A 13,486-nucleotide genomic window follows, 5' to 3' on the forward strand; every position below is an offset into this window, starting at 1 on the left:
ATCCCCCCACCCCCCTCTACCCTAACATTCATTCACCACTTCATCCATTGGCTCATGCACGCCCTCACCTTTCTTTCCCAACGTGTCCCCTGTGAGATACCCCCGGGGGAGCAGGGGATAGGAGGGCCCCGATCAGGGCCCCACAACTACCCCCCACCCCTGTCAATGCCCCCCCCCCCCCACCACTTCACACATGCAGCCGATCCAGCACCACCCAGGGCCAGCAGCAGTCCCACCCCTGCCAGGCCAGCCCAGACCCAGGCCCCCTGAACAACACCACTCCCCCGCCTAAAACCCCCCCGGCACAGCCCCGGAAATAGGGGCGTGGCAGGACCCCATTGTCACCCCCTCCCTCCCAGCTTATGAATGATTGTGAAGTGTGTGTTGTTTGCAATTAAAATTGGGAAGAAGTAACCACATCATGTTGGGAGCGGGACCACCAAAGCAGCCCCGCCCACCGCACACTGCATGGCCCGCCCCCCAAAATATGTCCATGTGTTGTCAGTGTGTGTTTCTTGTGTTATGTTGACTAAGTGTAATTAAAACTGGGAGGTGAACCGATGCTGGGTGCAGCGATCGAGACCACCTTGATGGCCTCTCTCACTATCCAGATCAACGTGTCCACCTCCCAACGCCCTGCCTGTGTGTGGTGGAAGAAGGGAAGGAGGGGGGTCCGGGGATTTAGGTCCCGAGGGAAGCGCGCCTCCCTCAAGAAGATGAGCCACCTGCGGCACGAGGCATGTCCCCCATTCCCCCCGAAGGCCAGGACAGGCCAAGGGCAGCTGCCCCAACAATTACCTCCAAAACCCTACATCCCACTCACCCCCCTGCCCACCACAAAACACCCCTTCCCATTCTACCTACCCTAGAACAAACCACCACAACTCCCCACTTCTCTCACTGAAGTCCTACCCCTTCATAATCATGACCCTTCACCCCCCTATACACCTACATACACATGCACCTCAATACTCCTCTATATACACACCCCTATCTCCCATGCATTTAACACCAGATTATCCACACACAAGCCCTTACCCCCTCCCACACACACACACACACACACACACCACCCACTCCCTCATCCACAACCCCAACCCCCCACACAATCATGTACTATCACACTCCCCAAAACCTCCACCCCCACACCTACATGCCCTAACACACTCCCCCTTACACACAACCCTACCCCCCACAAACTCATGCTCCACTACACTCCCCATAAACCCCCCACATAGCTCCGACACCCCACACACTCATGTACTATCACAGTCCCCTAAACCTCCACCCCAACACCCCTCACACACTCCCGCATACACACACCCCTCACCCCCTATACCTTCATGTACCACTACAATCCTCTATACACACCACCGCACTCCCTCATACGTACTCCACCTACACCCCACACACTCATGTATTTTCGGACTCCCCTAAACCCCCACCTCTACACCCCCACACACACATGCCTCAAGACACTCCCACATACACACACCCCTACCCCCCATACATTCATGTACCACTACACTCCTCCATACACACCCCATATATACACAGGCACCCCCCGCCATCCTCAACTATCTTGGGCCCGGGTCCCTCTGCCGGGCACCGGGGCACGGACCTGCCCCCACTGCAGCGGCAGGTCCAGGTCAGCCCCTAAGTAGTAAAACTTACCGTTGACTCAGCTCTTCTTCTTTCTCTTGAAGGTCTCAATTGATGGAAATGGCAAATTCGCAACGGGAAATGACCGGACGACTCCAGCGGAAATTGACGATGGGAAATGCTCGCAAAGTTTGGAGGTTTTGGTTTTTTGAAGGTTTTATTGTGTTTTTAGGTTTTTGTTGTTTTATTTTTGGGCCCCAACACACACAGTCTCACACACAAACACATACCTCAGGTCGTTCCAGCTGAGGTTTGATCCCACGTCTTGGAGATGCCAGGCATAGTTCTTCCTCGCTAGTCCATCTTCAGCGCTGGGAAACTCCAGGACTCTGAGAGAGAAAAAAGACAAGACTGAAGGAGGAATCTGCTGCAAATTGCCCTTCATCCATCTGGAGAAAGAATTTTGAAAAGAAGTTTGTCACTTTGGACACCATCATACGAAGTGAGGACATGATGTTGTAGATCTTCTATCGTCCTCATTTAGCAGAAGAAAAAGACACCAGAGACAATCCGTTCCACATAGATCAGTGGTTCAACTCCTGCTTTTAATGCAGCTCTACTGGGTTCAACTCCAGATTCAGGCTTCTTTTATTTTTCAACAGAAGAGCTGTAAAACTTTGGTCCTGCTTCGTCTGCAGGATGTTACCTGGTCTGGTGATCGTCTTACTGGTCTTTCATGCTTTTTCACTCAGTCTCATTTCTTATTTCACTCCAGAAATGATTAGTAATTTGGAAGAATATCACATCCTTCTGATGAATAAACATAATTTGTGAGTTGAGTTTTCAGCAGAAGTTGAAAGTTCCTCTCAAAGTCCAGAAAGAACTGGATCCCATCTAAAAGCAGAACTACTGGAATCAGCAAAGAGAACCTGTAGTGAAAGAAGTTCTACATTGACTCCACCTCATCAATCAGCTCTTTAGGTTTCCCATATGCCACTCTAATTCAGGAAACCTGGTTCCAGAGTGGTGCTGCACTCTTTTCTGGTCCTGATCTAAGATGCTGATCCATCAGGGTCTGGGAGTCGGGTTGTGCAGAGATCCAGCGAGTCTTGTTCTCATTATTGTTTGTGGATCTGTTAGAAATCATTGTGTCAGTAGGTGAACCCATGGGTAGATCACAGCTAGATAGAGTGGCATAATTTGTGAGTTGAGTTATTACCAGAAGTTTAAAGTAAGCCTGGGAGCAGGGTCTGGGGTTCTGCAGAGATCCAGCGAGTCCTTTCCCTATTTTTGTAGTTGACTGCAATGACTCTTTAGTCAGAAAACCTGGAAACTAAAACGCTTAAAGAAAAAACAAAGACAATATTTGTAAAATTAATTTGGTACAAAGAAGAAAACTTTAAGAAAAAAACCTTCAGAAGGTTGGTTTGATGAAGAACCCTGATCCAGTCCTCATTTCTTCTAGTTTTCCTTCTCTTCTCCGTCAACTGGTTTGTTACATTATTTTGCTGGAAACTGGTATAAACAACTCAATGCGCCAGACAGATACAAAGTAATGAACACACAACCTCATAAAAAATAAAAACAATAGATCTAATAAATTCTGAAAATAAGACAATAAAGTGTGGCCTACTGAATATCAGATCCCTCCCAAATAAGTCTTTATTAGTCAATGACTTGATAGGTGATCACCACATTGATTTATTCTGTCTTACGGAAACCTGGTTACAGCAAGAGGATTATGTTAGTATTAATGAAGCTATGCCAGCTAACTATTTAAACTTTCACATTCCTAGAACTACAGGCAGAGGAGGAGGTGTTGCAGCTATTTTTCAGTCAGAATTATTAATTAGTCCTAAGCACAAAACTAACTATAAATCCTTTGAATTCCTGACATTAAATTTATCTCATCCAAAATGGAATTGAGAGAAACCGCTCCTTTTAGCATTAGTGTATCGCCCACCTGGACCTTACTCCGAGTTTCTGACCGAATTCTCTGATCTCTTGTCTGAGTTAGTGCTGACTACTGATAAGGTCATTGTACTAGGTGATTTTAATATTCATGTTGACGTTGAAAATGATAGTTTAAACATTTCCTTTAGCTCTATTCTAAACTCAATTGGGTTTTCACAAAATGTCAATGGTGCCACTTTCTCTCATGGTCATACTCTTGATCTTGTTCTAACATATGGTATTGAGACTGATAAGCTCAAAGTATTTCCTCAAAACCCTGTCTTGTCCGATCACTTCTTATTAACCTTTGAATTCACTTTATTTGATTACTCACTGACCAAAAATAAATTCTACTATAGTAGATGTTTATCAGACAATAATATTACAAAATTTAAACAATCAATTGAATCAATTTTTTCCCCTCTACCTTGTGTTAACATGACTGAGAGTCCCCCTTTAAGCCTTACTCCTGCTTAGATTGATCAACATGCTGATACTATAACAGCTTCAATGCGTACAACCTTGGATAATGTTGCTCCCCTAAAGAAGAAGAAATTAGGTAAGATTATGAAGGCTCCCTGGTTTAATTCCCAGCTTCGAGCTCTAAAACAGGCGTCAAGGCGTTTGGAAAACAGATGGCGTTCATCAGGACTAGAGGAGTCTCACTTAACCTGGAAAGAAAGTTTAATTGTATACACAAAAGCCTTACGTACGGGAAGAACAGCTTATTATTCATCATTGATAGAGGAAAACAAAAACAACCCTGGGTTTCTTTTCAGCACTGTAGCTAGGCTTACTAGGAGCCGGAGCGCTGTGGAGCCATGTATTCCTTTCTCACTTAGCTGTGATGATTTCATGTATTTTTTCAGGAATAAAATTGACACTATTAGAGATCAAATTCACAATACTCTTCCTTCTACCTATAATGTTGAGTCTGTTGTGGTCTCCGAAGCATCCTTAGAACCAGGATCTGACTTGTGTCTAAATAGTTTCTGTCCTGTCCAACCCTCTGAATTAACTAAAATAATAGCTTCATCTAAACCATCCACCTGTATCTTAGACCCTCTCCCAACGAGCCTCTTTAAGGACATTTTCCCTTTAATTGATACATCACTACTAAATCTTATTAATATGTCTTTAGTGACAGGATATGTACCACAATCATTTAAAACTGCTGTAATCAAGCCTTTACTTAAAAAGCAATCTCTGAATCCAGAAGTGATAGCAAATTATAGACCTATATCTAACCTCCCGTTTATGTCCAAAATTCTGGAGAAAAAAGTTTCAGCTCAGCTACATGCCCACCTGAGCAGAAATAATTTATGCGAAGAGTTTCAGTCAGGATTTAGAGCTCATCATAGCACTGAGACGGCATTGGTGAAAGTTACTAATGACCTTCTTATGGCCTCAGACAAAGGACTTGTGTCCGTACTTATCTTGCTTGATCTTAGTGCTGCATTTGATACAGTCGATCATAACATTCTGTTACAAAGACAGGTGATCGGAATTACAGGTACAGCGTTAAGCTGGTTTAAATCATATTTATCTGATAGACTTCAGTTTGTTCATGTAAATGACAAGTCTTCCTCACAAACTACAGTAAGTCATGGAGTTCCTCAAGGTTCTGTACTTGGACCAATACTCTTCACGCTATATATGCTCCCTTTAGGCAAAATTATTAGACAGCATGGAATAAACTTTGAAACAAATCAGCCCAATAGGCTACAAAATTGTCTCATAGACATAAAGATTTGGATGTCTAGAAATTTTCTCCTCTTAAACTCAGATAAGACTGAAGTAATTCTCATTGGATCTGAAAAACTCAGAGCTAAATTTTCCGGTTTTGTAATGAACCTGGATGGCATTACTTTAGCTTCCAGTGCTACAGTGAGAAACCTTGGAGTAATATTTGACCCTGACCTGTCCTTTGGCCCACATATTAAGGTTACTAAAACAGCCTTCTTTCATTTACGTAATATAGCCAAAATTAGGGACATTCTGTCTCAGAGTGATGCAGAAAAACTGATTCACGCTTTTGTTACTTCAAGACTAGATTACTGTAACTCTCTATTACTGGGCTGTCCTAAATATGCCCTGAATACCCTTCAGCTGATCCAGAATTCTGCAGCCAGAGTCCTGACCAGAACCAGCAGGAGAGATCATATTTCTCCAGTTTTAGCCTCTCTTCATTGGCTGCCTGTTGAATCTAGAATAGAATTTAAAATCCTTCTCCTTACATATAAAGCCCTCCACAACCAGGCACCACTATATATCAAAGACCTCATTGTTCCTTATATACCAAGTAGAGTACTTCGTTCGCAGACTGCAGGCTTACTTGTGGTTCCTACAGTCTCAAAGAGCCGAGCAGGAGGCAGAGCCTTTGGTTATCAGGCCCCTCTCTTATGGAATAAGCTCCCAGTTAGTGTTAGGGAAGCAGACACCCTCCCCACCTTTAAGACTAGGCTGAAGACTTATCTTTTTGATAAGTCCTATAGCTAGGGATGGTTAGCATCCCTTAGTTATGCTGCTATAGGTTTAGACTGCTGAGGGACATTTCCTGATACACTGAGCTTTTTTCTTTTTCTCTTTATCTCTCTCTTTTACCCCCCCCCATAACAGTGTTGCATCATTAACATGTATGTCTCCTGTCTCAGCAGGTCTCCCTGGCCGGGAGTAGCAGTTCCTGTTGTCTGTTGTCTTTCTGTCCTCTTCCCCCCACACAGCAGAGGCAGATGGCTGCCTGTCCTGAGCCGGGTTCTGCCAGAGGTTTCCTTCCTGTTAAAAGGGAGTTTTTTCCTTCCCACTGTCGCCAGTGTGCTGATTGAGTTGGAATCAACTCAATCTGTTGGTTTCCTTATATAGGCTATTATGAATTGGCCTTCATTATGTTTTCCCCTCTGTCTGTAAAGCGTCTTGAGATGGCATTGCCGTGATTTGACGCTATATAAATAAAGTTGAATTGAATTGAATTGAATAGATGCCAACATCTACTACAGTTTTTCACCAAAACAGGCTGCTGGTAAACCTAAAGATCTTTAAGCTGAAGCCACTCAGAAAGATAAACTGTTTTTTTAATTATGCAAAAATATTTATTTTAATGCTGTTTAATAAAGACATAAGGTAGCTACACTATATTGAATTGAATTGAATACACACACTCAACAGTGTGTTTGCTGTCAGTGGCAACAGACTCAAATGTGTCACAACTGATCTGTCACACAGAGCTTTATCATTTATAATGCAGGACGCTTTCTGGCTTCATGCTCCATCTTAATCACCTCCTCCTCCTCCTCCTCCTCCTCCTCCTCGTCCTCGTCCTCTTCCTCCTCCTCCTCCTCCTCGTCCTCTTCCTCCGCACCATGCTTTTCTTTTCACATCTCCTCATCTCCCAGCTCCAGCCTGGTGTTTAGATTTTCTCTGCAGCCGACAGGCTCCATACCTGTAAATATCCAAGCCGCTCTGAAGCAGCATCAGTGGAGCTCCCAAACCATGAAGAGGCTAGTTTACTCAGAAACATCCTAGTATTGATTTATTTCATCACCTCCTGAATCCATCTGGTCAACTGAAAGTGCATCAAAGTGTTGATGTTACTGGATCCTGAAAGGTCAAACCTACCAGAAAAAAGCTGAAGGGTCATTCAGGCAGGATGTCGTCCTGTCCAGCTGCCAGCAGGTTGATGGAGACCTGAGCTGGAAAGAGGATTCAGTCATCATGTCAGTCACTGTAATATTAGGTGCTGACACCAAAACGTCACTCTAGAGTTTTTATTTATGAAGGAGGTGACATCGTCCTCACACGGCAGCCGCAAGGAAGGTTGAACAAAGTCACACAACGTTCACCTTCAGAGTTGTTTACTGCTCCTTCCTTTCCACCCAACTTTCTCTTTCACTGACTGGATTAAACTGGTCTGTCTGCAGATGGATGTAATATGAAACCAAATGCCACAGGTGGTGTAGAGATGGAGGAGGAAGGTGATCTCCAGCGGGGGTTTTGTGCTGACTACCATGATTTAACCACCGATTCAGTCATTGATGGAAAGACGATATTGATCAGTGTGAAGGCAATTATTCTCCGCCTCAGTTCTCTGCAAGTCTGAGGGATCTTCTGGTGGTTTGCTAAAAATGAGCTTCGAGATCACAATATTTCAGCCTTGGACACTTCCAGCTTCCAGAAAAATTATGTTTCTTACACCCAGAGTCCAAAAAAATCTGAAAATCTGATGTCATCAGAAAAAGAAGCAGCTAATTGGTTGATTAATTAGTTGGTAATTTTCCCACTCCACAAGACTATATTATCTGATTTTGCTTATGTTCTTAACAGTTTCTCAGGAACATTGTGTAATGGTGTGTGGGATGTCTTACCCTTTAGGTATCTACAGAAGTTTTCCAGGCATTTACATCCCGTCCATGAGGTTTACAATCCAGCCACAAAATGAAGTGTTTACTCAGAAACTGTCTAGTCCTCTATCTCCTATCTCGCAAACAACAAATCTTTGTCAAATGGCTGAACTCTTGTCTGCATATCATGCGGCCCTGCAAACGCCTGGTAACGAGATATTGTTTTCATCCAGGTGTGTTGGGAAGAGATGCTTCAAAGACCTGCAGGATCCAAAGGGTTGGATCACCAGGACTGGACTTGAGAATCCCTGCACCATGTGGTGACTCCACAATAAGTGATCCATGATAACACCAATATTTATCACATCGTCATAAGGATCCCCATCTCAATGTTGCTCGGAGACCTCTATTTTCACCTGGAAATGATGATGAAGCCACTTTGTGTCAAACTTTCCACCAGTCATAGAGCTTAAATGTGTTGTCAAACTCTGGTCCTGAAGCCTGTGATGCTACAGGTTTTATCCCTCAGCAGCTCTTGAAGAGGTTCCACCAGGTGTCGCTGTGGCGCGTTTCTGAAACATCCCAGAAACTCTGTCGCTCTCTGCTTTGCTAAAGTATGTGGCTGTTGTATTTTTGCTGAGTTAAAACCATATCAATCTAGAACAGAGCAGATTGTTCACGCAGGAAGTCAGTTGATGAAAGGCAAAGTGGACGTGGTTCATTTTACACGTAAAAGATCACTGAAAGATCAACATTTCTTCATTACTGACAGCACATGCACCAAGCCATCAGGTGAGAGGGGGTCTCATTTATACTTGAGACCTCTAGAAGGTGGAAAGCTGCAAAGAACTACAAAGTTCTGTCTGTAATGAATCTTGTTATCTTCTTCTAGTTCTTTACCCCGGGGATCTACTGAACACAGAAGCGTTGTGGAAGTGCCACGGAGTGGGTATGCTGACCTTTCCCCGCTGCACCCTATTTCACCTGGTGAGTTTTAGAGCAAAAAATCTGTGTCGCAGTTCACATGAAAATTGCATCATCATGCCATGGGTGGCGTAGGCCTACGGAAAATACTCTACAAAACTGATTTCAAGTGAACAATGAACCAACAACTACCAAACCAGGCACAGTTCGATCGCCTCTCATGTGCTGCTCTTTATTTCTTTGTAGTAGAGATGTGTGGTGTCGAAACAACAGGTTACAAAACGGTAGAAGCTTTCCTCCACCTTTCCTCCTTCTTTCCACCTCTTTTACATTGTTATAGCCTCATAATCTGACAGCTGAGGCTGAAAACATCACATCTGCAAGAAAACATCATGTCTGCATAGAACATTACGTCTGCATGGAAACTTCACGTCTACATGGAGACATGTCTGCATGGAAACTTCATGTCTACATGGAGACGTCATGTCTGCATGGAAACTTCACGTCTACATGGAGACGTCATGTCTGCATGGAAACTTCGCGTCTACATGGAGACGTCATGTCTGCATGGAAACTTCACGTCTACATGGAGACATCATGTCTGCATGGAAACATCACGTCTGCATGGAAACATCATGTCTGCATGGAAACATCACGTCTGCATGGAAATATCACGTCTGCATGGAAACATCATGTCTGCATGGAAACATGTCTGCATGGAAATATCACGTCTGCATGGAAATATCATGTCTACATGGAGACATCATGTCTGCATGAAAACTTCACGTCTACATGGAGACATCATGTCTGCATGGAAACATTATGTCTGCATGGAAACATCACATCTGCATGGAAACATCACATCTGCATGGAAACATCATGTCTGCACGGAAACATCACGTCTGCATGGAAACATCATGTCTGCATGGAAACATCACGTCTGCATGGAAACATTACGTCTGCATGGAAACATCATGTCTGCATGGAAACATCACGTCTGCATGGAAACATCATGTCTGCATGGAAACATCACGTCTGCATGGAAATATCACGTCTGCATGGAAACATTATGTCTGCATGGAAATATCACGTCTGCATGGAAATATCATGTCTACATGGAAACATCATGTCTGCATGGAAACATCCCATCTGCATGGAAACATCATGTCTGCATAGAATATTATGTCTGCATGGTAACATCATGTCTGCATGGAAACGTCATGTATGACCAGATGTAAAAGACTTTAGCTTCCTTAGTCATCTCTGTTCTCTTAGTTTTAAATACATGGGTGAATATAAAACCCGTTTAAATTTAAACAGAACACCCATGAAATAAAAAATTTATGTAGAAACTCAGGTTAATATGTAAGAACATTCAGTTATTAAAGCTAATTAAGTTTATTAAGAACGTCTGGAAGATGAACTCCATGAAGGGTGAACCCATCCAGCCTAAACAAGTCCTGACCTCAGAGGGTTTTGTCTGAAGTGAATTGCTAATAGTGAGTTTTACATTAGGGGGAGTGGCATGTGCACAAATAAACCCCCCATCCACACCCACACGCCAACATACACACACACACACACAGACACACACACACACACACACACACACACACATTTTTAATGAGTCCTTGCTTGTTTTTGTGCAAAGAAAAAAAGCTCAGACTTGAGTTCCTGAGAGGTTTAAGGGGCACAGATGTTCAAAACGTCAATGCTTAAATTACTCCTTATGTGTGTCTGTGTGTGTTTGCATTATTTGTGTTATGGTGACATAAAGCTGTTCATGCAGTAAAACTCATTTCAATAAAAGGTCCACAACTCAACACAGATCAGTGTTTAACAACGCGATGCAGTCAGATCTGATTCAACTCATTTTCTCTTCTAAAGCCAACAAACAGAAGCTGATTTATTTTAACAAACCTCAGGGATTAAAAATGAATGAAAACGGCCATAGAAACAGCAGTCAACGCACTTTCTAATGAAATGCTTTAATGGCTTTTACATCTTCTTTTATCACAAGTAGAAAATGTATTAAAATTCATATCCAGCCAGAAGAAAAAGTCCATCCGTCCTTTCACGTCAATCGTTTCTCATATCTGAACATAGAAACAATAAATCCAGCCTGAGATTAAACAACATGACCTCATACACCATGTCATAATGCTCCAAACAGAAACAAACAGAATCAGTGAGTTTTAACGCAAAGCCGTCAACAGCAAGGATGTGAGAGAAGATCATTTCCAAACTATCTGGAGACCATCGCTGTACAAAGAAAAAGAATATTCACAAATGGAAAACATTCGCCTGCGATGAAACACAGATAAATTCTGAAACTGGAAATAGCTGTAAAATGTGGAATATAGTGGAATTTGCTGGTGTTGAGGTGGAATCTCTTTTCTCCACCAGTTATATAATTCTCACTCCGTCTGAGCCGATAAAGCAGCAAAGCCAGACGAGTGGCAGAGACACAGACCTTGTCTAAAGAACTAAGAAAGTTATCGCTACACAGCTCTAAAAGGAAACATCCAAGCTGCATCTGGTTGCAGGGAAGCATCAGGCTGGAGCAAAGCCAGACAACCAGAACAGCCTCCATCACTCACTAAATGACTGCAATTTTAGACATGATGGCATTCAGTTCCCCACATTAGCTGTGTTTCCATCACCGCTAAAGCTGCTCAGACTTTAAATATCACGACTAAATACCAAAATGAAACAAGCCATGGTCATGAAGTGGTTTACCACAAGTGTCCACACAGAAGTATTTCTTAAAAGTGTAAAGGAACCATATTTTCTGCATTTAAGCATCACCTGTTGTGATAAAGTAGATTATGTGATTAGCATCACCCAAGCCCAGGATTGAACCAGCAACCTTCTTGAAGTGAGACTGAAGTGCAAACTACTATGCTGCTGTACAGCCCAACATGATGAAATGTTTTTACAGAATTAAAAGGTGAGCCGTCACCTTATCGTGGTGGAGGGGTTTGTGTGTCCCAAAGATCCTAGCAGCTATGTTGTCTGGGGCTTTATGCCCCTGGTAGGGTCACCCATGGCAAACAGGTGTCTAGGGGAGGGACCAGACCAAGTACGGCTCACAAGACCCCTATGATGAACACAAACTCAGGCAGAAATGTCCTTGCCCGGACACAGGTTACCGGGACCCCCTCTGAAGCCAGGCCTGGAGGTGGGGTACGTGAGCGAGCGTCTGGTGGTCGGGCCTTTACCCAAGAGGCCCGGTTGGGCTCAGCCCGAAAGGGTTACATGGGCCCCACCTCCTGTGGGCTCACCATCTGAGCCCACAGGAGCCGTAGGGGTCGGGTGCAATGTGAGCTGGGCCGCAGCAAGAGGCGGGGACCCTGGTGGTCCGATCCCCTGCTGCAGAAGCTGGCTCTAGGGACGTGGAACGTCACCTCTCTGGTGGGGAAGTGCGCGAGGTTGAGCGGTTCCGGCTAGATATAGTTGGACTCACCTCGATGCATGGCTTGGGCTCTGGAAACAGAACCCTCGAAAGGGGCTGGACTTTCTTCCACTCTGGAGTTGCTCATGGTAAGAGGCATCGAGCAGGTGTGGGCATTCTCATCAGCCCCCAGCTTGGTGCCTGCACGTTGGGGTTTACCCCGGTGGATGAAAGGGTAGTTTCCCTCCGCCTCCGGGTGGGTGGACGGGTCCTGACTGTTGTTTGTGCTTATGCGCCGAACAGCTGTTCAGAGTACCCACCCTTTCTGGAGTCCTTGGAGGGAGTGCTGGAGGGTGCTCCTTCTGGGGACTCCATTGTTCTGCTGGGGGACTTCAATGCTCACGTGGGCAATGACAGTGAGACCTGGAGAGGAATGATTGGGAGGCATGCCCCCCCCCCCTCTGAACCCAAATGGTGTTTTGTTATTGGACTTCTGTGCTCGTCATGGATTGTCCATAACGAACACCATGCTACAACATGAGTGTCCATATGTACACCTGGCATCAGGATTCCCTGGGCCGCAGTTCGATGATGGATTTTGTAGTCGTATCGTCGGACCTGCGGCCACATGCCTTGGACACTCGGGTGAAGAGGGGGGCGGAGGTGTCAACTGATCACCACCTGGTGGTGAGTTGGCTCAGATGGTGGGGGAGGAAGCCGGTCAGATCTGGCAGGCCCAAACGTGTTGTGAGGGTCTACTGGGAACGTCTGGCTGAGTCCCCTGTCAGAGCGAGCTTCAACTCCCACCTTCAGCAGAGCTTCAACCATGTCCCGAGTGAGGCAGGGGACATTGAGTCCGAATGGGCTGTGTTCCGTGCCTCTATTGCTGAGGCGGCCAGCCGGAGCTGTGGCTGTAAGGTTGTTGGTGCCTGTCGTGGCGGTAATCCCAGGACTCGTTGGTGGACACCAGCAGTGAGGGATGCCGTCAAGCTGAAGAAGGAGTCCTATCGGGTCTTCTTGGCTTGTGGGACTCTGGAGGCAGCTGATGGGTACCGACGGGCTAAGCGGCATGTGGCTTCGGCTGTTGCCGAGGCAAAAACTCGGGCATGGGAGGAGTTCGGCGAGGCCATGGAGAAAGACTTCCGGACGGCTTCGAGGAGATTCTGGTCCGCCATCCGGCGGCTCAGGAGGGGGAAGCAGTGCTCCATCAATACTGTGTACAGTGGAGATGGGGAGCTGCTGACCTCAACTTGGGACAATATGGGTCGTTGGAAGG

Source organism: Telmatherina bonti (genome assembly GCF_933228915.1).
Source record: "Telmatherina bonti genome assembly, chromosome: 16".
NCBI classification, from domain to species: Eukaryota; Metazoa; Chordata; class Actinopteri; order Atheriniformes; family Telmatherinidae; genus Telmatherina; species Telmatherina bonti.